We start from the raw sequence: 24,586 nt of genomic DNA on the forward strand, positions 1-24,586 counted from the left end.
ATGGCTTTACCCCACATTATAGATACTCACCTCAGTCGGTCCTGGAGGATGAAAAAACCAAAATGTACTGGGATGTCACGATCATCTCTGACAGAAAAGTTGAACACAATCGGCCGGACATGGTCATCTGGAATAAGGCCGAAAAGTCCGCAATCCTGGTAGATTTCGCTGTGCCTTCGGATCACAATCTGTCCAAAACCTATGCAGAAAAACATGAAAAATATCAAATATTAGCTCAGGAAATCAAATCGATGTGGCAGCTCAGAAAGGTGTCTATAATGCCATTGGTAATAAGTGTTAACGGTCTAGTACACAGGAGAACAGTGCAACATATAAAAGAGCTAAACTTACCTGGAAACACAATATTGTGGATGCAGAAGGCGGCAATATTGGGTACGGTCGGAATCGTGCGACGAATAATCTCTCCATACTGACACTAAACAGTGCTCTTGGTTATCCTACCCGGGCATTGTTAGAGAGCGTACCACGTTGAGGTGTGAAGGAAAAAAAAAAAAAAAAAAAAAAAAAAAAAAAAAAAAAAAAAAAAATATATATATATATATATATATATATATATATATATATATATATATATATATATATATATATATATATATATATATATATATATATATATATATATATATATATATATATATATATATATATATATGTATGTATGTAAATCGTCAAGTCTGGGGTACTTTTCAGTCGCTAAATGGTCAGTTTGGAGACATTTGTCAACTTTGGGGTCGGCCCTCAAACTTTTCTCCTGGGAGTTGGTTAGTTTGGAGACCTGACCCCAAACTTTTTCAGAAATTGTTTAGATGATTAGTTTGGGGACGTGACTCCAAACTTCTTCAAAAAAATGTATATAAAATAAATTGTCGATAATAAATTCGTTTCGAGACAAGTATTGTTACAGTATTCACATTATTCTACAAAGTGAATCTGTTGAGCAATTTTGTACAGTTAAATGACTTCTTAAACGACCAAACTGAAAGAGTCTTCTAGATCAATTTACGCAACAGAAAAAGTTATGAAGTGCAGTAAAGTTCAATGACCAATAAAGATTTAATGATCAATAATAATGTACGAAATCAGATTGATAGGGTTCGTAAAGAAATTTATCCTATATCCACTTCAAGAAATTCATATTATGATGGTTTACATGGTTAACTTGATATTACCACAACAAAAATTCTTTTTTCTCTGAACATTTTGCTGATTCGTCAGTTATCGACAATTGAGGGTGAAATATACTGGAACCAGGGTACATGATACATCTTATTACTATCTGAAATATGTAGATGTTTCATTGTTCTCTCATTGCCAGGCAACAATTTTTCCAACTGATTTGCTCCTGACGAATAGGTGCAGAATATACCTAGAGGTATTTCCATCATTTAATAAATGAAATCCCAAAACTGGCCGAAACGATAAACGTCCTCAAACTTCACGATTCACACACATACAAAATTGTAGACCAAGATTCAAGGTTTCCACAATGAATTAATTGAATATAATAAATACTTTCACCATATATAGCATTATATTTTATAATTTATTGAAAAACACAAATATATTGCGAATAAGTATAGTTATAACACGACCTAGAGATTAACATGACGGCCTCATTGTGAATGCTCTTATTCTCCAGAAATAAAACCTGTTTCTCACTTTCACAAATGAAATTCATTTGTAAAAATTTCGTTGTAAGATCACTGAAATATTTTTGTCCCAAACTGGCCATACCATAACGAAAAACGTCCTCAAATATTACGATTTAAACACATGTGAAGAAAATATCGCATGTTTCAGCGTTTCTCTGGTATAATTTGTACTGTTACGTGAGTTTTTATGTTTGAAGTTCGCGTTTTTTGTCATAATTGTGAAGATCAAATTCAATTCATAGAATTCCGTTATCGATCTAAGAAATCTGGATTGAAGGCTGAAAATGTTGTTTCTTTGATATTTGACGGCTATATCGACAATAGGTACTGCTTTGTATTTTTGTAAATTAAAGTTTAATATTCAGCAGAGAAACGCATTTGAGACTTCAATTCATCCTCACTGAATAGAAACTCATTTCAAACATATGTATATATTTGGAGTCCCTGATTATAGGGCCCAAACACTCAATTAATTAAATGAATTTTCAAGATGAGAATAAGGTTCTGTAAATTCGGTGTCTTATTCTTCAGATGATTATATGATACAAAGATACATACCATGGACTATGGGTTTCTTTCGCATTGTTCCTGAAATACAGGCTGTTGAAATTCAAAACAAAAACTGGTTTTTCGGAAATATTTTTAAAACCGTACACTGTTTTCATTCGAGTTTTGGTAGGTTATGAGTACGCATTAAAACACATTTTTTCAAATATCAAACTATTTCTTATATTCCTCAGAGGCGTCCGTACAGACTTATTTCCGAATTAAATTGACTTATTCCCTCTTGTTGTATCACAATAATTGTAGGAATTGAATAAACCTTATTATTATTATATTATTATTAAATTTGGTAAAAAATGGTACGCCAATGCTTTTTTTCAAATTTGAAATTATTTTCGTAATTATCCAATAATCCACAGTCAGAATGGTTTCTTGAGTTTTTTACCGGAAATAAATACTTTCTGAGATAAAAATAAAAGCAATTTCATCAGGAAATTCTGCAAATACTTATGTCATGTACTCCGACATTGGAGATAACTTCTGATATTACAATTTTTTGTATTTGAACACCCTGTATTTCAGAAACAATATCCATAGCGTCTTTGTAGCATAAAATCATCTGAGGAATAGGATCCCAAATTCACGGAACCTTATTCTGAAACACCCTGTATATTTCATTGAACTTATTAGTTCAATGATATATATTAATTAGGCCTCATCGTAAAAAAAATTTTTTTTTCTTCAAAAATAAACTTCATGTCTTACGTCCAGAAATAAAATTCATTTGTGAAATGTATTCTAACCGAAAATGGTTCATTTATAGTATATAATTGAGTGTAAAATGTTTTTTCTGTTGTAGACCTTTGACAAGATTTTTCAATCGCCGAAGGTGTCCCCAAAAATATAGAGCAATCACTTCCCTGCTGTATTACCAGTAATTGAATTTCCAAATTTATTTCCGAAAAATCTGAACGATTTATAAGTTTTCAATCACTTTTCATGGATCAGTTATGGAAAAAATTAAAAACAGTTCTTTTCAGGAACTTTGACTTCATTTGATATACACTTCCGGTACGATCGAAAGACTCAAGTCAACACAAATATTTCGGGAAAGAGGTGAATCTTTTTAACCTCTCTGTATAAAATAAGAAAAGATCCAATATATCTAAGTATACAGGGTAATTTCTTACCAATGACCCATCAGGCAGGTGGTAATAGGGGATCATATGAGTAGTCAGAAATGGGCACTCAAGCATCCAATTTCTGAGATACTTGGTGTTTTCTGACCATCAAAGTATATTTAAACCTCTATAATTTCCAAACTATTAAATATTTTTGTCTTTGAAGCCCGTTTACAACAGTCGAAAATTCTCTAGATAATTAGGTACTAGTGAATTCATGCACCGTGAATTCTCTGCAGTTACATACGTACTTTCAGTAGAATTCACTGTTCAGTTGCATACTTTCTGCAATCTTCTTGCCAAAATTCTCTAAAGAACTATTATAAACATTTTACGCCCATGTATCAAAACATAACTCTGTACGCGGAGAATTTTTTTCTGTCAGTTTCGTGAAGACAAGAAAAAATGCTATAGAAATCAATGATGAATTCGAAACTAACATATTCGTGCAGACGAAAAGAAATGATTCGGCAACAATGTATTCAATTAGCACATTTTTTTAATTGATTAGACACACGTTTCGGAAAATTCATTCATAGACGAACAATTCATATTTGAATTGAACTTCTAACGAACATATAGGAAATATGATAACTTATTTATGAAATTTCATCAGTGAGCTGCTTTGAAAAACCATGCATTTTTCATCTTTTTTCTATACATATAAAACTGATTTTCGTAACATTCGAGGGTTATACCGAAGATCAGCACATACTTCATCAAATCTCTGAAATAATTCAGCTCTAGTATTGATATTTTTCGGATGAATTAATTTTTTCAATGACCCTATAAAAATTATCCGAAGGGATAAAAGATGGTGCTGGCCTTCTTTTAGGACTTTCCCCACTTATCCTCCGATTTGGATACTCTGAATGATGGGAAATAATTTTTTCAGAAATATTTTTTCTCCTTTTCCGAATATGTTGATGATAAAAATGTGAATCAGACGGAGTGGTGTTTTTGATATCTGATCATCAAAACTAGGGCACAAAATCAGTCTTTAATATCGAAATAATTTTTCAACACCTGTTTCTAAAACATAGTTTTAAATATTATTGAAATCAGTCGATTATTTCGAGATTTGTAAAAAAAAACAAGATATTTTGTTTTTTCAGATGGCTCTACTATAAACAGAATTTTTGTGCTATTCAGATTGATCATTGATTTCCATAGCATTTTTCATGTCTACGAAATTGATAATTGAAATTTTTTGACTCATATACAGAGGGATGTTTTACTACTAGAACGTAAAAAGTTTATGATCTTGTACGGTCCTGTTTTTTTTATCGATTTCTGCTCTTGATTGTCTCAAAGATAAAATTTTACCAAATATCAAAATCAGCAGTTTCGAAACTGTCGGGGTTTCAATATAATGATTTTCAGGAAACACCCAGTATCTCAGAAACTAGTAGGCATAAAATATGATTGAGTGTCCATTTCTGACTTCTCATATTGTCCTCTATTATCCCCTTTCAATGGGTCATTGGTCAGAAATCACCCTGTATATACCCACCGAAGTTTTGCGTCTATAGAAATATCAAAAGTACGAAATATTCCTTTCTTGCTATTGAGTTTCAAAGTCTCATTTGAGTTTCATATCATTGTTATAGAAGATTTCCTGCTCAATATTGGGATATTTTGAATAGGTAAAAGTTAGCGAATTTCGTCATCAGGGAATTCCTACGGTTGTTGCTATGTGGATATATTTCATTGGTTAATTTCATAGAAAGCAGCGAACGGGGAAAAATATTCTAGAATTTTCGGCAGTTGATGAGCTTGTATATCCGAAATTTGTTCAGTTCGGGGTCAGTTCATGAAAAGGGGGAATACTTTGTCTGTATTCATTTAAGTACGGAAATTCTGATTTCAGAAGTTTTCTCTCACAAATATTTTACATCCTTTCTGCAATCTGGTAATACCTATTGAGTCAATAATTTTCATAAAAAATTCCTGATCGCTTTAGATGGATGGATATCGCACCCTATGGATTGGATTTATATTCAATCGTTTGAAACACTTAATTAATGAAAAAAATGGCTAATTACGGTTGAGATCTTTTACGTAGAAACACTTTTCCAACCGGTGGAGGAGAAGTAGAATATTTCGATGATTCTGCCAGTTAAAATATATCGTTGTTAATGTTATATACGTATGCCCCTCGTAAAGTTTGGAAGCTTTATGCTTTATGTTATAGTATGAAGATCATGAGGACAATATTATCTTCAGAGTAGGTATCTCAACAATGGAACGGGTGGATTCAATGAGTTTTATTGAATTATGTCCATATAATTAGATTTTTTTCATTGAATTTATAGAGATTTACAATCTACTTTCAGAAGTATTAAGTAAATGTGTTGTATGTAGAGACCTTAGTCTTAGTCTTAGAAAGAATTGAACATCAATTCATAGTTAAGATTATCCAGTTAGGTCGTTTGGCCAGGTTCTTTTCAACCTCCGTGAGTTGAACGGATCTTCTGTCAGTTGGTCGATCAGTTGGTTAGCATGTCCTTCTAGCTTCTGATGATATTTTCTCGAGTAATTTTCTATTTCTGTGGCGACATATGGAACTCTTAAATCCTCATGGATGGTGTGGTTGGAGACATACCAAGGGGCATTAACCACTGAACGTAGTATTTTAGATTGGAGTCTTTGGATGATTTGAATATTTGATGGTTTTAACGCATTTATATCTAACGTCCATGATCTTCACATTAGATATTTATACTCATGAAAATCGTGAAGTTTGGAACCTTTTTGTTATGGTATGGTAAGTTTGGGGTCAGTGTTCCTCAACGATGGAAAAAAACGGTCATTTGATATATTCCGTCCAACATAAATTAATTCATATCGGGCGGCAGTGGAGGCCCTTAATCTTCCTATATTTATAACATATTCCTACCTACTTATGAGAATCGTAATGTTTCGAAAACTTTTTGTTATGGTAACAATAAAAATATTGTTACCTGTTAAAATACAGTATTTCAACAACAGAACGATTGGCTGCAGTAAATTTTATTGAATAATTTGATATTTCAGTTTCTCTTAATTAGCCCGACGGGAGGTTTTTCGACAGTCTTCTATTACTACTGAAGGATGAAAAATATTAATCAATCAGCCTCAAATTGATATTATTATTAGAAGTTTTCTATTATTAGTGTTTATGATTTGACATATTGATACTGTGATTTCATTGTTCAATTCATGTTTTTCAATATACTTGACACTTGACAGGTCAGTTTGTAAGTATGAGTTATATTGTAATTTGAGGAAACGATATATAACTTCCTAACTTAAATAGATTATTGTGGACTTATTGTGTGTTGATATTACAAATGTTGGTTTCTTTCCCTTTCAATCTTTTTCTATAGATGCAGTATTTGTACCATGGACTTTTTTCAGCGATGAAATACTGAAATATTCATTTAACTTGCTGCATAAAATAACCAGTTTGTCGGTTTGAATATTCAAATTCTCACGAATTGGAAAGATCTCAATCAATATTTCTGCCATGGATTTCAGTCATAGTAGATAGATAAGTTGAAGTGCTGTAATCCGGTGGCGAGCATGCTATCCCGGATTTACTGTTCTTTACTCAGTAGATAAGGTACGCCCACTAACCAACTATCATCTTTTATTTTGAGTAATTCGGCGAAATGTAATATCATGTGATATTTTGAATATTCTGCGTCTAAACTTTTTGATGCTTTATATAATTTTCACAGATTCATTGATTCCATTAGAAAATTCTCTAAAAAAATATGTTCAGTTTTTTTTTTCAGTAATAATTGAAATGACTATTCCATAACGTTCTTGGTTTGAATCAGTTCAATGAAAATTCATAACATACATTATTTATACTCATGAAAATCGTAAAGTTTGGAACCTTTTTGTTATGGTATGGTAAGTTTGGAGTCAGTAATATTCCAAGTGTTTCTCAACGATGGAAAAAAAGGTTACAACGAATTTTATCGACTCATTTGATATATTTCGTCCAACATGAATTAATTTATATCGAGCGGCAGTGGCGGCACTTCAATCTTCCTATATTTATAACATATTTATACCTACTTATGAGAATCGTAATGTTTTGAAAACTTTTTGTTATGGTTACAATAAAAATATTGTCACCTTTAAAATACAGTATTTCAACAACAGAACGATTGGCTGCAGTAAATTTTATTGAATAATTTGATAATTCAGTTTCTCATAATTAGCCCGAGGGGACGTTTTTCGACAGGAACTTTTTAGAAATTATTAGGTATCGCAGCGAGAAGCTCTATCGAGAACTCGGTTCTTTTGCTCTCGTTTTGCTGCAGTCTTCTATTACTACTGAAGGATGAAAAATATTAATCAATCAGCCTCAAATTGATATTATTATTAGAAGTTTTCTATGATTAGTGTTTATGATTTGACATATTGATACTGGGATTTCATTGTTCAATTCATGTTTTTCAATATACTTGACAGGTCAATTTGTAAGTATGAGTTATATTGTAATTTGAAGAAACCATATAACTTCTCAACTTGAATAGATTATTGTGGACTCATTGTGTGTTGATATTACGGATGTTGGTTTCTTTCCCTTTCAATCGTTTTTTATAGATGCAGCATTTGTACTATGGACTTTTTTCAGCAATGAACTACTGAAATATTCATTCAACTTGCTGCGTATAATAACCAGTTTGTCGGTTCGAATATTCAAATTCTCACGAATTGAAATGATCTTAATCAATATTTCTGCCATAGATTTCAGTCATAGTATATAGATAAGTTGAAGTGCTGTAATCCGTTGGTAAGCATGCTAACCGGGATTTACTGTTCTTTACTCAGTAGATAAGGTACGCTCACTGACCAACTAACATCTTGTATTTTGAGTAATTCGGCGGAATGAAATATCATGTGATATTTTGAATATTCTGCGTCTAAACTTTTTGATGCTTTATATAATTTTCACAGATTCATTGATTCCATTAGAAAATTCTCTAAAAAATATGTTCAGTTATTTTTTTTTTTCAGTAATAATTGAAATGACTATTCCATATCATTCTCGGTTCAAATCAGTTCAATGAAAATTCATAACATAAATTCAACCTGTATATATGCAATAGCCCATACAATCAGACTCAATAGAGTCTGTTTATTACTCACCTAAGTGTTTTCAGATACAAAAAAATCTATGAAATTTCCATTTCGATAAATTGAACACATATCATTACATATATATATATATATATATATATATATATATATATATATATATATATATATATATATATATATATATATATATATATATATATATATATATATATATATATATATATATATATTCATCCTGCGGTAGATAGGTCCTCTTCTAATAGCCCGATTTCATGGTATTGGTCCTCCGGCTGCGATAAGTCCTCCGTATACGGAGGACCTAACACATCGCGTGTTAAATGGTTCCTCATAGCATAGGCAACCACCTGGCAAAATTTCAGCGGGACGACTTAGAGCTGATTTTTGTCGATTTTGAATACTTTAGTTGCGGCAGTTGCCGCGCTGGACTAGGAGGGCGCTTTCACGCGTATATTGAGTTGTATATTTTCGAGCTTTCTACATAGGATCGGTCCTCCTCGATTATACAAAATTTTTCGAGTCACCGTACTTTGGTCTTCCGTGTTTTCGGCAACACTGTATTCATTCGTGAATCTTACATTACGCTGTGTGTAGATGTTGGATTATTTCATGAGTTTCTGTTTTCAATATCTTGTTCGCAGGTGTAAAGGTATAAGTCACGGTGAACTTACAGGAGGGCCATTTGAAAACGAAACAGAATGCGGCGAATTGGCCACATTCCTTGAAAACGGCGATTTTTGTTTGAAGGGGGACACTTTTATTTCATGATTATTTATTAGTAAAATAGCCTTCCCTTGAACGTGGCAGCTGCAACCCTCAAATTTTGAATAGGGAAGATAGGTTGTGTGATACCTCATGTTATGAAATCTTATGAAGTCAGATTTCTATTTTTGTACTTTTTTCGAAAATCGGATTGAATTTGACTAATTAATGGATGTTCATAATATTACAGAATATTTTCTTAAAATTGTGAAAAAACTATGGGTTCTAAGACATTTAAGAAGTAAAACAGCCATCTCCTAAGCAGGGTGGTTATCCTTCTCGAATTTTCAATAGGGAAAAATTGGCCATGTGATACATCATTTGTAAGCACATCACTTAAGCTTTCTCATATGAAAAATTATTTAATAAAATTCAATAATTAATGGTTTTTCCTCGAATCACCTAAGAATATTTCCTGATTCGCGATCTTGCATAAATTTTTCTCCAAGATGTCATATTCCTTTATTTCGAACTTCTGTATTTGGTACTTTTTTCTGTATGTTCGACATTTATAGGCGAAGAGTTTTCATTTCCTGCTACAAATATCGGCACTTATTGATTTTCCTCGTGTAAGGAATAGAACTGTTGATAATACCTTTTTTGTTTTATCTAATAAAGATTATTCTTGTGTCCTCCAGCCATTAATTGCAATCAAATAACAATGAAACCACGATTTTCATTTTACTTGATTTCTTTCGTCGATTAGTTAAATTGTTTAACCTGCGTTGAGTCGAAATCATGGTTTACACGATTACAGAGAGGTTGGAAATTTTTTCACTTCTTTCGAAAATAACCTATATGCTAACCTAAGAGAACGGCTGAACTATTCAATCAGCTTCATTTGGATCGAAATGTAAATCGAAAATACGTATTCGAGTTCATGGCAAAGTTCCGATAAACTGGTTCAGTGTGTAGTAAAAAGCGAAATGTAAAAATGAATGAAGGGGTGAATGTGACAGTTCTTTCTTGGTCCGGTAGCTCCCAATCCAAAATCGAGTACGAGGCAACTTGTAACAGAATCTGGTTCTCAGCGTAGCATTTTGAACATTTCGAAGCGCCATAAATTCCACCCGTACGAATTCCATCTTGTACATACCCTGCAGATGATTTTGACCGCCGTGCCACCTGGAATTCTGTTCATTTATTCATTTATTGCTGTATCCCGTTACCAAGAATATATCTACAAAAAGACTCCAAAAAAAAAACTGCGATCAAACCAACAATTCCTTAGGGCTACTTGCGACTGTGTGCCCTCCTGTGACTGAGAAAACACAGATCCTTCCACACTGTTGGCATGGATAGCCAACTGACCAGATCTGGCCGCCGCTGTATTTCTCATTATAACTGTGGACCAGAGACCTTCACTGTGATCTGTCTAACGCTAGTTGTTCTCAGTTATGATTGGCATTAACTGTTTTTAAGGATAGATGCAGTATATCCTTAAACCGCTTATATTGGCCTCCTGTTTTCCGAGCTCTCTCTGTGAATTCGCCACACAGAGCTTTTTTGTGGAGTCTTGTGTCTTGCATCCTCAGAATGTGGCCACTCCATCTGAGTCGGGACCTCGTTACTTGAGTCTCAATAGTTTTACAACTTGCGCGCTGCAAGACTTCTGCATTTGAAACTTTATGGAACCATGTGCATAATGCATATGCATAATGTCTTAGATGACGTTGTTTTGTTTGTGCAAGCTTCCGCTTCCGTAAAGAAGCGTTGGGAGGACCACTAAACAGCTGTTTTAGTCTTCAGATTGAGGTCGTGATTTTGAAACACTCTGTCGTTTAGCTTCGAGAATATCCGTGAGGCCGAAATACAGTTGTGTATTTCTGTGTTCAGTTTAGCCCTAGGGTGTGTTCATAAACTTACTCCGAGAGTAGAGTATGAGTATGGTCATGCTCAGAGAGCATACTCTGAGGAACTAAAAGTACGTTTGTGAACGCCTCGGGTAATCAGAGCTTACTCAGAGCTTGCGCTGAGTAAGTTTGTGAACGCAACCCTAGAGTGTTAATGAAGCTTCCCAAGTATTTGAACTGCTCGACCTTTCGATGTTATACCGCACGTGTTCGGTCGCCAGAGGCTCGTTTGTAAAAACTGCGAGTAGGTAAGAATGGCATTTCAGTGGAGAGGCTTTAAAACGCATCCTTCCCTCTCATCTCACATTCTGTTAAATGTAAAATCGGCAAGAGTTTTGTAATGGCTCACAATTGAATATGATGTAGTGTTGAGGGTGTTGGTACATGAGTCACAAACCACTAGAAAGTTCAGGTAGGTAGGTAGGTAGGTAGGTAGACACCTGTCAGCAACACGCATTGCTGTATAAACAATTTCAATATCCGCATTTTGAGCGTATATCATAATTGGTGATCTTAACTGCAAATCGTAGGAATGGAACAGTAGGGTGGAAAATACCAACGGGAGAAGACTGAAGATTTATGCTGAAAAACTTAATGCAGTTGTGATAGGACATGATATACCGACCTACATACCAAGAGTAAATGGACTACCCGATGTACTGGACATTGTCGTAATGAAAGACATCGTTTAAGAAATCAGCAGTGATACAATAGAAGACACGGAACTTCAGACCACAATCCCATAGAATTCATAGTGGGACATGGCCCAAGAAACGAAGAAGAGACACAAACCAAGAATCGCACAGACTGGGAGAAATATAAGAATTTACTTCAAGAGAAAATCACAGAAATTCCCCAAATAAACACCCAGGATGAATTAGATGTAGCAGTAGAAAAATTGGAAAATCAAATAAAAGAAGCCTATGAAGAAAGCACCAAGAGAATAAGGAAACCAATTCGGAAACATTCACATGAAGATACGCCAAGGGATACAAAGGAACTTATAAAAAAGAACAGAAGATTCAGAGAAATCTACAGAAAAACAAAAAGAGAAGAAGACAAGAAGAAACTGAATAAGCATAGTCAGATATTGAAAAATGCGGCGTAATAACAGATGGCACCAGAGATTAAGTGAACTGAATACAATAGATCACTCAGTTTGAAAAATGCAAAAACGCTTACGACGAGAACGGACAGTTATACCTCCACTGCATGGAGCTAACGGAATGGTATATACGAGACTTGAAAAAGCCGAAGGACTTGCCGACTCAATTGAGAGAGAAGCCAGAATGAACTACAGAAATGATGATGACAATGAAGATCTAGAAGAAGAAGTGGAGGCAAACGAAGAACTGATGATGGAACCACCGGAAACCGAAATCATTCCAAAACCGACTTCACCAACAGAGATCAAAGAGATTATAATGAAATTGAAAAATAGGAATAGGCGCCGAGAGAAGATAGGATAACGAATTATATGTTGAAGAAATTGCCTAGAAAAGAAATAGCAGTCTTGACGAATATTACAAATGGAGTGATGAGGACCGAATTCTACCCAAAGAGATGGAAAACTGCACGAATGATAGTTTTCAACAAGCCTGGAAAGGAACGGAAATTTCCTCAAAATTATAGACCAATCAGTCTACTATCAGCACTAGGGAAAATCGTCGAGAGGGTTATCGCTAAAAGGCTGAATGAGGAAACAGAAATGTTGAAGATAATCCCACCCGAACAATTTGGATTTCGACGAGAACATTCGACTGAACTCCAATTGCTACGGCTCATAGAATACGTCACCTAAGGAATATACAGACCAAACAGGCCACAGGATTAGTTCTGATGGACATCGAGAGAGCTTTTGATAGAGTATGGCACGAAGGCCTTATCTACAAGATGAAAAAAGCAGGATATTCGACCAAGCTATGCAAGATTATAAGGAACTATCTGAGGAATAGAACCTTTTATGTGAATATAGATGGAGCAACCTCTCAAACCAGACAATTGGAAGCGGGAGTGCCTCAAGGATGGGTACTTGGTCCTCTGATTTACGTAATATACGTTTATGATATCCCGAAGAATGCTAGAAATATGCTCACCTTGTACGCAGATGACACGGGAATAGCGTTCAGACATCGACGCCCAGAAATCATACACCAGAGACTGCAGGAAGCCATAGATGAATTACTCAAATGGTGCATCAAATGGAAAATCCAAATCAATGAAGAAAGACTCAAGCAATATTACTGCGAAAGAGAAGATTGGGGATGGAAGAAAACCTTGAAGTTGATGGAGAAGAGGTTGAATGGAAAAATGAAGCAACATACCTAGGAGTGAAGCTTGACAGAGGACTTACATAGAAAAACCACATCAAATGTGCAGTTGGTAAAACAAAAACCGCAATGAGGAGACTTTATCCACTCGTACTCAGAAGAAGTCATATGAATAAGAACATCAAGTTGACGATGATTAAAACTATTGCGCGACCACAACTCACTTATGGATCGGCGGCATGGGGCTTCGCAGCCCCACATCAAGAGAATACAGGCCACTGAGGCCTGTACCCTGGTTTGTTAGGAACAAACAAATCTACAAGGACTTGGAATGGAACCAGTTACAGAATTTATGAAGGGAAAGGCGGAAAGGATATTCGACAAAGTCAAACAACATCCAAATGAGGAACTACGAAGATTAGTCGACTACGATCCAACGGAAGAAGCTAGAAGGTCAAGAACCTACCACCGAAGACCGAGAGATCAGTTAAGGATTCAAATGTAACCAAAGAAGAGCTTAACCTATAAAGGCTATAGGCAGCATACAACTATCAACACGACTATGATCGTGTGAGAGTCCAGAAACCATAAGAGTCAACTGGTTAAAAGGCAAAATGCCCGGAACCTATGAAGAAGCAGTTAAGGGTATTTAGTGGGTCTCGAGCTCAAGAGAGTGAGAAACCCCACACTTGTTTCTCCTCCGGAGAGGGTGGTTCGTCTGATTTGCAGATTTTCTCCCTGCCTCACCAAAAAAAAAATTGAGCGTATGCTGACTGCCTCTGTTCTGATTCTTCTATTCTCAAATAATATATGATAATTAAACAGTAAAATCATTTTCAGCCATTACAAAACTCTTTCACTGACACCGTCATAACGACAACCTCGGAGACAACTTATGAGGGATGCTGATCCGCCGTATTGCACAAAAATGAAGTCTGACCACTTTCTCCATATTTTTGCACCATATACTAGTTTTCTGAAAATTTTCAATCATTATAAAACATTTTCAGAACATGTTGTACTTTTTCATACCCACATCAAAGCGCGGCGCCCTCAGGTGTTCCACTACCTGACCTTGCGAGTGGGTGCTGACTCATGTACACTCCCAAAACTAAATAATATTTAATTTTGCACCATTAAAAAACTCTGGACCATTTTTGTTGCAAGCTCTCGGACCATGTGAAGTGATGAGTGAGCGATTGACCAATGATCTAAATTTCGTTGGGTTGATGAAAATCCCAAATTAACTTTGTTAATTCATACACATCACCAAGAAAAACTGAATGTTTCGGCTGGAATCTTTGGTGATCGCATAAGTGGCCCTTTTTTCTTACCAGGAAATCTGAATGGGGATACGTTCAAAACCACTTTGATTCAATACGAGTATGTTGACTGACATTATCGAGAATAATGAGCAGTATTCAGAAGATGAGTTTCAGCAGAATGGGGTTACTCAACAATAGATTTCCAAATCGTTGGATTGGAAGAAGAGGATCTTCAGAATGACCCTCACGATCGTCTGACCTTTCACCACTCGATTTTTTTGTTGTTTGTTGCGGGTTCATATAAAAAAAAGAATTCATTCTACTCAGCCCGAATTCTCAGAAGAATTACGTCATCGTATTGTCAACGAATGGCAACAAATGACCCCAGCGATGTTACAAAATGTTCTTCAACGAACATTCGAACATTTGTGAAACTAATAGTTTTCAATAATTAGTTATAGTTTTCAATGAATTAACTTGTGATTCTCTCTCTTAAAAAGTAGTTATGGCAAATTTCTTTTGGAAAACTAATTCACATAGTATCTGTTTCAAACTGAAGTTGAACTTTCTGTCGATTTTCCTGACCTAAAGACTTTCTGACTTTTCCACAAGCAAACATTTGCTGATTCAAGTAACTCAAAAAACTGAATAATAAACAGAATCGAAAAATATGATATCTTTGAGAAAAGATCCATGCAAGAGCACGAATCAGGAAATATTCTTAGGGGATATGATGAAAAACCATTAATTATTAAAATTCAATTCAATTGTACAAAAAGCTGCAAATTATGAAAAGTTGAAAGAATGAGCTTTCATATGATGTATCATATGGCCAATCCTCTGTATTAAAAAGTCGAGAGTTGTACCCCTTTTCATTCGAAATATATTCTTGTTACCACAACACGTGATGATTCACTATAGACAAAACTACTGGTGAAACGAATCGAATAATAAAAACCGTCAATTTTATGATCATTAATTCCGACAACACTGTCGGGGGACTGTTCCACTGTGAAATGAAAAGAAAATTATACATCGGAAGAACTATCCACCACATTTTGTATATTCTATATACAGCGGAAGACTGAAGGATCGTAAAATGGATAAAAATATATACACATGGAGGAGCCAAAGTGAACATTTTCGTGGGAGGACCCAAACATAGTAAAATGCGAAGGAAATTTTTTTTTTCTTGACCAGTATTAGGGCGGATTCACATTCGAACCTTGCCAAATAACCAATATACGCAGAGAAATCTGATATATATTCATGGGTTTTGGTAGAGGACCTATTGCTGGATCATATGGTGAGGACCTATAGATGCCGGGATGTAAATATATATATATATATATATATATGTATGTGAATCGTCAAGTTTGGGGACATTTTTAAGGTGGCATTTTTTTTGTATACATTACTATACATTCGTATATATGACCTATTGGACCGGAAAAAACCAGAAAAAAAACATTTTTTCAAGTTTGGGGTCATCCTTATATTTGATTTTTTTTCTGATATTCTGATATACATATGTGTTATTCCGTGAATGGAGTCAGAAAAATCACAAACAATGAAAAATCAATCGTTATTATACACGTTTGTTTTCAATATTTGCTTAAATTCTGTTGATTCATTATTTCAGGATCTTCACGTTCCGTTTGCACAAAGTGTTCAATTCACTCTTGTAATGATATGTGTTCACTTTATTGAAATGGAAATTTCATAGATTTTTTTGCATCTGAAAACACTCAGGTGAGTAATAAACAGACTCTATTGAGTCTGATTGTATGGGCTATTGCATATATACAAGTTGAATGTATGTTATGAATTTTCATTGAACTGATTTGAACCGAGAATGATATGGAATAGTCATTTCAATTATTACTGAAAAAAAAAAATAACTGAACATATTTTTTAGAGAATTTTCTAATGGAATCAATGAATCTGTGGAAATTATATAAAGCATCAAAAAGTTTAGACGCAGAATATTTCGCCGAATTACTCAAAATACAAGATGATAGTTGGTCAGTGGGCGTACCTTATCTACTGAGTAAAGAACAGTAAATCCTGATTAGCATGCTTACCAACGGATTACTGCACTTCAACTTATCTATCTACTATGACTGAAATCTATGGCAGAAATATTGATTAAGATCATTTCAATTCGTGAGATTTTGAATATTCGAACCGACAAACTGGTTATTATATGCAGCAAGTTGAATGAATATTTCAGTAGTTCATTGCTGAAAAAAGTCCATAGTACAAATGCTGCGTCTATAAAAAATGATTGAAAGGGAAAGAAACCAACATCTGTAATATCAACACATAATGAGTCCACAATAATCTTTTCAAGTTAAGAAGTTATATGGTTTCTTCAAATTACAATATAACTCATACTTACAAACTGACCTGTCAAGTATATTGAAAAACATGAATTGAACAATGTAATTCCAGTATCAATATGTCAAATCATAAACACTAATAATAGAGAACTTCTAATAATAATATCAATTCGATTCTGATTTTTAATTTTTAATTCTTCAGTAGTTCTAGAAGACTGTCGAAAAACCTCCCGTCGGGCTAATTGAGGGAAACTGAAATATCAAATTATTCAATAAAATTTACTGCAGCCAATCGTTCTGTTGTTGAAATACTGTATTTTTACAGGTGACAATATTTTTATTGTTACCATAACAAAAAGTTTTCAAAACATTACGATTCTCATAAGTAGGTATGAATATGTTATTAATATAGGAAGATTGAAGTGCCGCCACTGCCGCCCGATATAAATTAATTCATGTTGGACGGAATATATCAAATGAGTCGATAAAATTCGTTGTAACCTTTTTTTCCATCGTTGAGGAACACTTGGAATATTACTGACTCCAAACTTACCATACCATAACAAAAAGGTTCCAAACTTTACGATTTTCATGAGTATAAATAATGTATGTTATGAATTTTCATTGAACTGATTCAAACCAAGAACGATATGGAATGGTCATTTCAATTATTACTGAAAAAAAATAACTGAACATATTTTTTTAGAGAATTTTCTAATGGAATCAATAAATCTGTGAAAATTTTATAAAGCATCAAAAAGTTTAGACGCAGAATATTCAAAATATCACATGATATTACATTGCGCCGAATTACTCAAAATAAAAGATGATAGTTGGTTAGTGGGCGTATCTTATCTACTGAGTAAAGAACAGTAAATCCGGGATAGCATGCTCGCCACCGGATTACAGCACTTCAACTTATCTATCTACTATGACTGAAATCCATGGCAGAAATATTAATTGAGATCATTTCAATTCGTGAGAATTTGAATATTCGAACCGACAAACTGGTTATTATATGCAGCAAGTTAAATGAATATTTCAGTATTCCATTGCTGAAAAAAGTCCATGGTACAAATGCTGCATCTATAAAAAAAGATTGAAAGGGAAAGAAACCAACATCTGTTATATCAACACACAATGAGTCCACAATAATCTATTCAAGTTAGGAAGTTATATCGTTTCTTCAAATTACAATATAACTCATACTTACAAACTGACCTGTCAAGTGTCGTGTATATTGAAAAACATGAATTGAACAATGAAATCACAGTATCAATATGTCAAATCATAAACACTAATAATAGAAAACTTCTAATAATAATATCAATTCGATTCTGATTTTTAATTCTTCAGTAGTTATAGAAGACTGTCGAAAAACCTCCCGTCGGGCTAATTGAGGGAAACTGAAATATCAAATTATTCAATAAAATTTACTGCAGCCAATCGTTCTGTTGTTGAAATACTGTTGAGGTGTATGTGTTCTAGGGTTCATTAACCTACCTGATGAGTCCGACCCTAGCAGTGGGACGACAATCACCCCAAGAGCACGCCATTCTTGAAATGGCGTGAACTCACCCCAGCACATACCGCCAAAGTAGCGTAGTTTGTGCCTGCTATAAACGCCGGTTACGTCGAAGGTATAGAGTGTTGCGTCGCCGGTGGCGCCATCGTTTGGCGTATGCTGCACCGCAATAGACGTTTAATCTACCCTGTGATCGCAACCGTCGTGCGCAGTGATGCCATCGTTTGGCTACCCTTGGTACCATCATGGTGAGATGAAGTATTCCTCTACCATGGGTACAACTACGCCGCCACAATAACTTATTTACAAGGCAATCATCAAGCCAATATGGACGTACGGCATCCAATTCGGGGGTTGCGTTAAAACCATCAAATATTCAAATCATCCGAAGACTCCAATCTGAAATACTACGTTCAGTGGTTAATGCCCCTTGGTATGTCTCCAACCACACCATCCATGAGGATTTAAGAGTTCCATATGTCGCCACAGAAATAGAAAATTACTCGAGAAAATATCATCAGAAGCTAGAAGGACATGCTAACCAACTGATCGACCAACTGACAGAAGATCCGTTCAACTCACGGAGGTTGAAAAGAACCTGGCCGAACGACCTAACTGGATAATCTTAACTAAGAATTGATGTTCAATACTTTTTCTTAGTCTCTACATACAACACATTTACTTAATACTTTTGAAAGTAGCTTGTAAATCTTTCTAAATTCAATAAAAAAAAATATATGGACATAATTCAATAAAACTCATTGAATCCACCCGTTCTATTATTGAGATACCTACTCTGAAGATAATATTATCCTCATGATCATCATACTATAACATAAAGCATAAAGGTTCCAAACTTTACGAGGGGCATACGTAAATAACATTAACAACGATATATTTAACTTGCAGAATCATCGAAATATTCTACTTCTCCTCCACCGGTTGGGAAAGTGTTGCTACGTAAAAGATCTCAACCGTAATTAGCCATTTTTTTCATTAATTACGTGTTTCAAACGATTGAATATAAATCCAATCCATGCGGTGCGATATCCATCCATCTAAAGCGATCAGGAATTTTTGATGACAATTATTGACTCAATAGGTATTACCAGATTGCGGAAAGGATGTAGAATATTTGTGAGAGAGAACTTCTGAAATCAGAATTTCCGTACTTAACTGAATACAGACAAAGTATTCCCCCGTTTTCATGAATTGACCCCGAACTGAACAAATTTCGGATATACAAGCTCATCAACTCCTGAAAATTCTAGAATATTCTTCCCCGTTCGTTGCTGTCTATGAAATTAACGAATGAAATATATCCACATAGCAACAGCCGTAGGAATTCCCTGATGACGAAATTCGCTAACTTTTACCTATTAAAAATATCCCAATATTGAGCAGGAAATCTTCTATAACAATGAAATGAAACTCAAATGAGACTTTGAAACTCAATAGCAAGAAAGGAATATTTCTTACTTTTGATATTCTTATAGACGCAAAACTTCGGTGGATATATACAGGGTGATTTCTGACCAATGACCCATTGAAAGGGGATAATAGAGGACAATATGAGGAGTCAGAAATGGACACTCAATCATATTTTATGCCTACTAGTTTCTGAGATACTGGGTGTTTCCTGAAAATCATTATATTGAAATCCCGACAGTTTCGAAACTGCGAAACAATAAAAAAACAGGACCGTACAAGATTATAAACTTTTTACGTTCTAGTAGTAAAACATCCCTCAGTATATGAGTCAAAAAAATTTAATTATCAATTTCGTAGACATGAAAAAATGCTATGGAAATCAATGATCAATCTGAATAGCACAAATTTTTTGTTTATAGTAGAACCATCTGAAAAACAAAATATCTGGATTTTTATTTTACAAATCTCGAAATAATCGACTGATTTCAATAATATTTAAAACTATGTTTGAGAGAGAAGCAGGTGTTAAAAATGTATTTCGATATTAAAGACTGATTTAGTGCCCTAGTTTTGATGATCAGATATCAAAAACACCACTCCGTATGATTCACATTTTAATCATCCACATATTCGGAAAAGGGGAAAAAATATTTCTGAAATAATTATTTCTCATCATTCAGAGTATCCAAATCGCAGGATAAGTGGAGGAAGTCCTAAAAGAAGGCCAGCACCATCTCCTGATTTATACCTTCGGGATGATTTTTATAGGGTCATTAGAAAAAAATAGTCTATCCGGAAAATATCAATACTAGAGCTGAATTATTTCAGAGATTTGATGAAGTATGTGCTGATCTTCGGTATAACCCTCGAATGTTACGGAAATTAGTTTTATATGTATAGAAAAAAGCTGAAAAATGCATAGTCATTCAAAGCATCTTACTGATGAAATTTCATAAATAGGTTATCATATTTCCTATGTGTTCGTTAGAAGTTCAATTCAAATATGAATTGTTCGTCTATGAATGAATTTCCCGAAACCTGTGTCTAATCAATTAAAAAAAATGTGCTAATTGAATACATTGTTGCCGAATCATTTCTTCTCGTCTTCATGAATATGTTAGTTTTGAATTCATCATTGATTTCTATAGCATTTTTTCTTGTCTTCACGAAACTGACAGAAAAAAATTCTTCGCGTACAGATTTATGTTTTGATACATGGGCGTAAAATGTTTATAATAGAGTACGGTCCTTCTTTAAAGAATTTTGGCAAGAAAATTGCAGAAAGTATGCAACTGAACAGTGAATTCTACTGAAAGTAGTGAAAGTACGTATGTAACTGCAGAGAATTCACGGTGCATGAATTCACTAGTAATTATCTAGAGAATTTTCGACTCTTGTAAACGGGCTTTAAAGACAGAAATATTCAATAGTTTGGAAATTATAGAGGTTTGAATATACTGTGATGTTCGGAAAACACCAAGTATCTCAGAAATTGGATGTTTGAGTGCCCATATCTGACTCCTCATATGATCCCCTATTACCACCTGCCCGATTGGTCATTTGTCAGAAATTACCCTGTATACTTAGATACATTGGATCGTTTCACATTTTATACAGAAAGGTTAAAACTTCTTTTCCGAAATATTTGTGTCGACTTGAGTCTTTCGATCGTACCGGAAGTGTATATCAAATGAAGTCTGAAAAGAACTGTTTTTAATTTTTTTCATAACTGATCCATGAAAAGTGATTGAAAACTTATAAATCGTTCAGATTTTTCGGAAATAAATTTGGAAATTCAATGACTGGTAATACAGCAGGGAAGTGATTGCTTTATATTTTTGGGGACACCTTCGGCGAATGAAAAATCTTGTCAAAGGTCTACAACAGAAGGAAAATTTTAGACTCAAGTATTTACTATAAATGAATCATTTTCGGGTAGAATACATTTATTGTCGATAACTGACGAATCAGCAAAATGTTAAGAAAAAAGTGGATTTTTGTTATGGTAATATCAAGTTAACCATGTAAACCATCATAATATGAATTTCTTGAAGTGGATATAGGATAAATTTCTTCACGAACCCTATCCATCTGATTTCGTACATTATTATTGATCATTAAATCATTATTGGTCATTGAACTTTACTGAACTTCATAACTTTTTCTGTTGTGAAAATTGCGAGGTTTGAGCTTGTTTGTAGTTATCTTATGAACAGTTTGGGGATAAAAATATTTCGAAGACTCTTTCAGTTTGGTCGTTAAAAAAAGTCATTTAACCGTACAAAATTGTTCAACAGATTCACTTTGTAGAATAATTCGAAAGAATACGGTAACAATACGCTCAGGAGAGATGCTTTCACTTGTCTCGGAACGAATTAATTATCGGAAATTTATTTTATATACATCTTTTAAAGAAGTTCGGAGTCACGTCCCCAAACTAACCATCTAAACAATTTCTGAAAAAGTTTGGGGTCAGGTCTCCAAACTGACCATTTAGCGACTGAAAAGTACCCCAGACTTGACGATTTACATACATACATACATATATATATATATATATATATATATATATATATATATATATATATATATATATATATATATATAATATATATATATATATATATATATATATATATATATATATATATATATATATATATATGAACCCGTAGTTCGTTGTTACCTCCGTTAAGTTCATTGGGCGACCTGACCTCCGGGTGAAGGAGTTTTTTAATTGGAATAATTTCTGCTTATATATGTAGAGGGGAAGGTAAATAACAGGGGTACCTAAAGAGGGGAAAAGATTTTCATTGAAAAATTTTTCTTTAAACGAATCAGACCTTACTACCTCCGCATATATTTCTTATTAGTAGTGCGCTCTCACCTCCCGCAACGTTGCCAGATTTCAGGAGGACAGAAAGTAGGGCAGCTTGAATTCTACTCATATACAGAATACAGCTGCTCTTCCGATTCATTCACACATACTGAAACCTGAATATACATAGTTCGAGAACGATACTGATATTAATATACTTCATACGCTAATAATTGATTGATAAGGATTCGGAGTATATGAATTTGGACAGAAATTATTATCTTTTCTTCATGAATATCAACAGTTTTGAATAAGTATGCTATGTCTACGATACTTCGTCCGATAGGGGAGTTTAATACCGTATAGGTCCTAAAATGAATGATACATGACAATGAAATTTTTCTTTGCATATGAGATTAATTCCAAAGACAATTTTACCGAATTTGTTCTGGTATGAAATAGTTATCTAAATTTTGGGCATTATATTCACGACATGAGGAACTCCATTGAAATGTTTTTCCCGAATGAATCAACAAAGATATACGTTTTACTTTCAGCTTCTATACTTCATTCACTTTCATTTTAGCACAGGATTGGCCATGAAAATTGAATACCTTTCACTCTGTATGGTACGAAAATGTTGGGTTAAGACGCTTGTCAAAACATGTTTGAGTTTTAAATCAGTGCTACGTAGTCCGTTCTACGTGAGACTCTCAGTAATTACGTATTTCATCACAATGTCAAATCACTTCGGAAAATATTGCGTCGAAAATATGTAACGATCATAATTGACATTTATACAAACTGATTGAAGACATACCAAATCTATTTTATTTACATGGAAAATAGAAGTAATCAGTAGCTTGAGGAGAGTTACTGTTGTTTATTTTCTTTGGCTGAAGGCTGAAGACGTTACATCAGTTGTAGAATTCAAAAAAATCAACCCGAAGATGAAATGCATTTGATGCAGTGTTAGCATTGAATTGAATACTCATAGGTGGTAGGGAATGGGTATCTCTTGAAGAAATGAACGGATAATTACGAGAATGTTGAATTCCTCAACAAAAATCATCTTGCGTGAATGGTAGTCAAAATAATTAAAAGAAGTTTGAAGCAACAGGAGCTTCACCTTCAAACAAAACAACTGCCTAGTATTCATGTCTGTATTTTCAATACATTGATATAATAATAATAATTATACAGGGTGTGGCGTAATGAATGGATAATATGGAGCCTGCGGGTAGAGTACTCTATGGCGGTTCAAATAAATATATTTTACGTTTGGCAAAAGTGCCTTGGTGTTCGAGATATTGGGGATTTTCGGTGAATCACCCCAAATAATAATAATAACTGGATATTGACATTTTTCATCATAGCGGTTCAAAAGAAACTCCTTGATTTAATGGCATTTCTTAATTGCTCGAGGAGTCTTTTGAAATTTTTCAGTACACAGGGTGTTTCACAAGTAAACGGACAAACGAAAACCATGAATAGAGGGCATTGAGCTTAGTTCAAAAACACCTCATATGTGTGTCTTAGGCATTCCGTTTCCGATATAGAGAGGAGTTTATTCAAATTTCCCTAATTTTTGTTCGGCTATAACTCCAAATATTTTAGTTGGATTCGGCTAAAAATTCATTATCCGCTTAAACTTCTAAGTTTCAATAAAACAGAACATTAAAAGTTGACGAACACAGGACCGGACTCATTGAGGATATATTCGAATTTAAACTCATGCAAAACACTCTGTTTGTAGTTTTTCTCGTCATAATTTTGAATTTTTCAGGTATCTTCATTCATTTTCTCAAAATCAATGAAACTTTGGTATGCCTTTTCAGATTATT

The 24,586-nt window shown here is 34.2% G+C and overlaps 1 protein-coding gene across 2 annotated transcripts in view; it reads right to left on the bottom strand.

Moving 5' to 3' along the window:
• The window catches only part of LOC123318072 (TBC1 domain family member 16), a 443,130-nt gene that overhangs the window by 351,593 nt on the left and 66,951 nt on the right, over positions 1–24,586 (bottom strand). The window lies entirely within an intron of this gene.

This window comes from Coccinella septempunctata, chromosome 7 (genome assembly GCF_907165205.1).
Source record: "Coccinella septempunctata chromosome 7, icCocSept1.1, whole genome shotgun sequence".
NCBI classification, from domain to species: Eukaryota; Metazoa; Arthropoda; class Insecta; order Coleoptera; family Coccinellidae; genus Coccinella; species Coccinella septempunctata.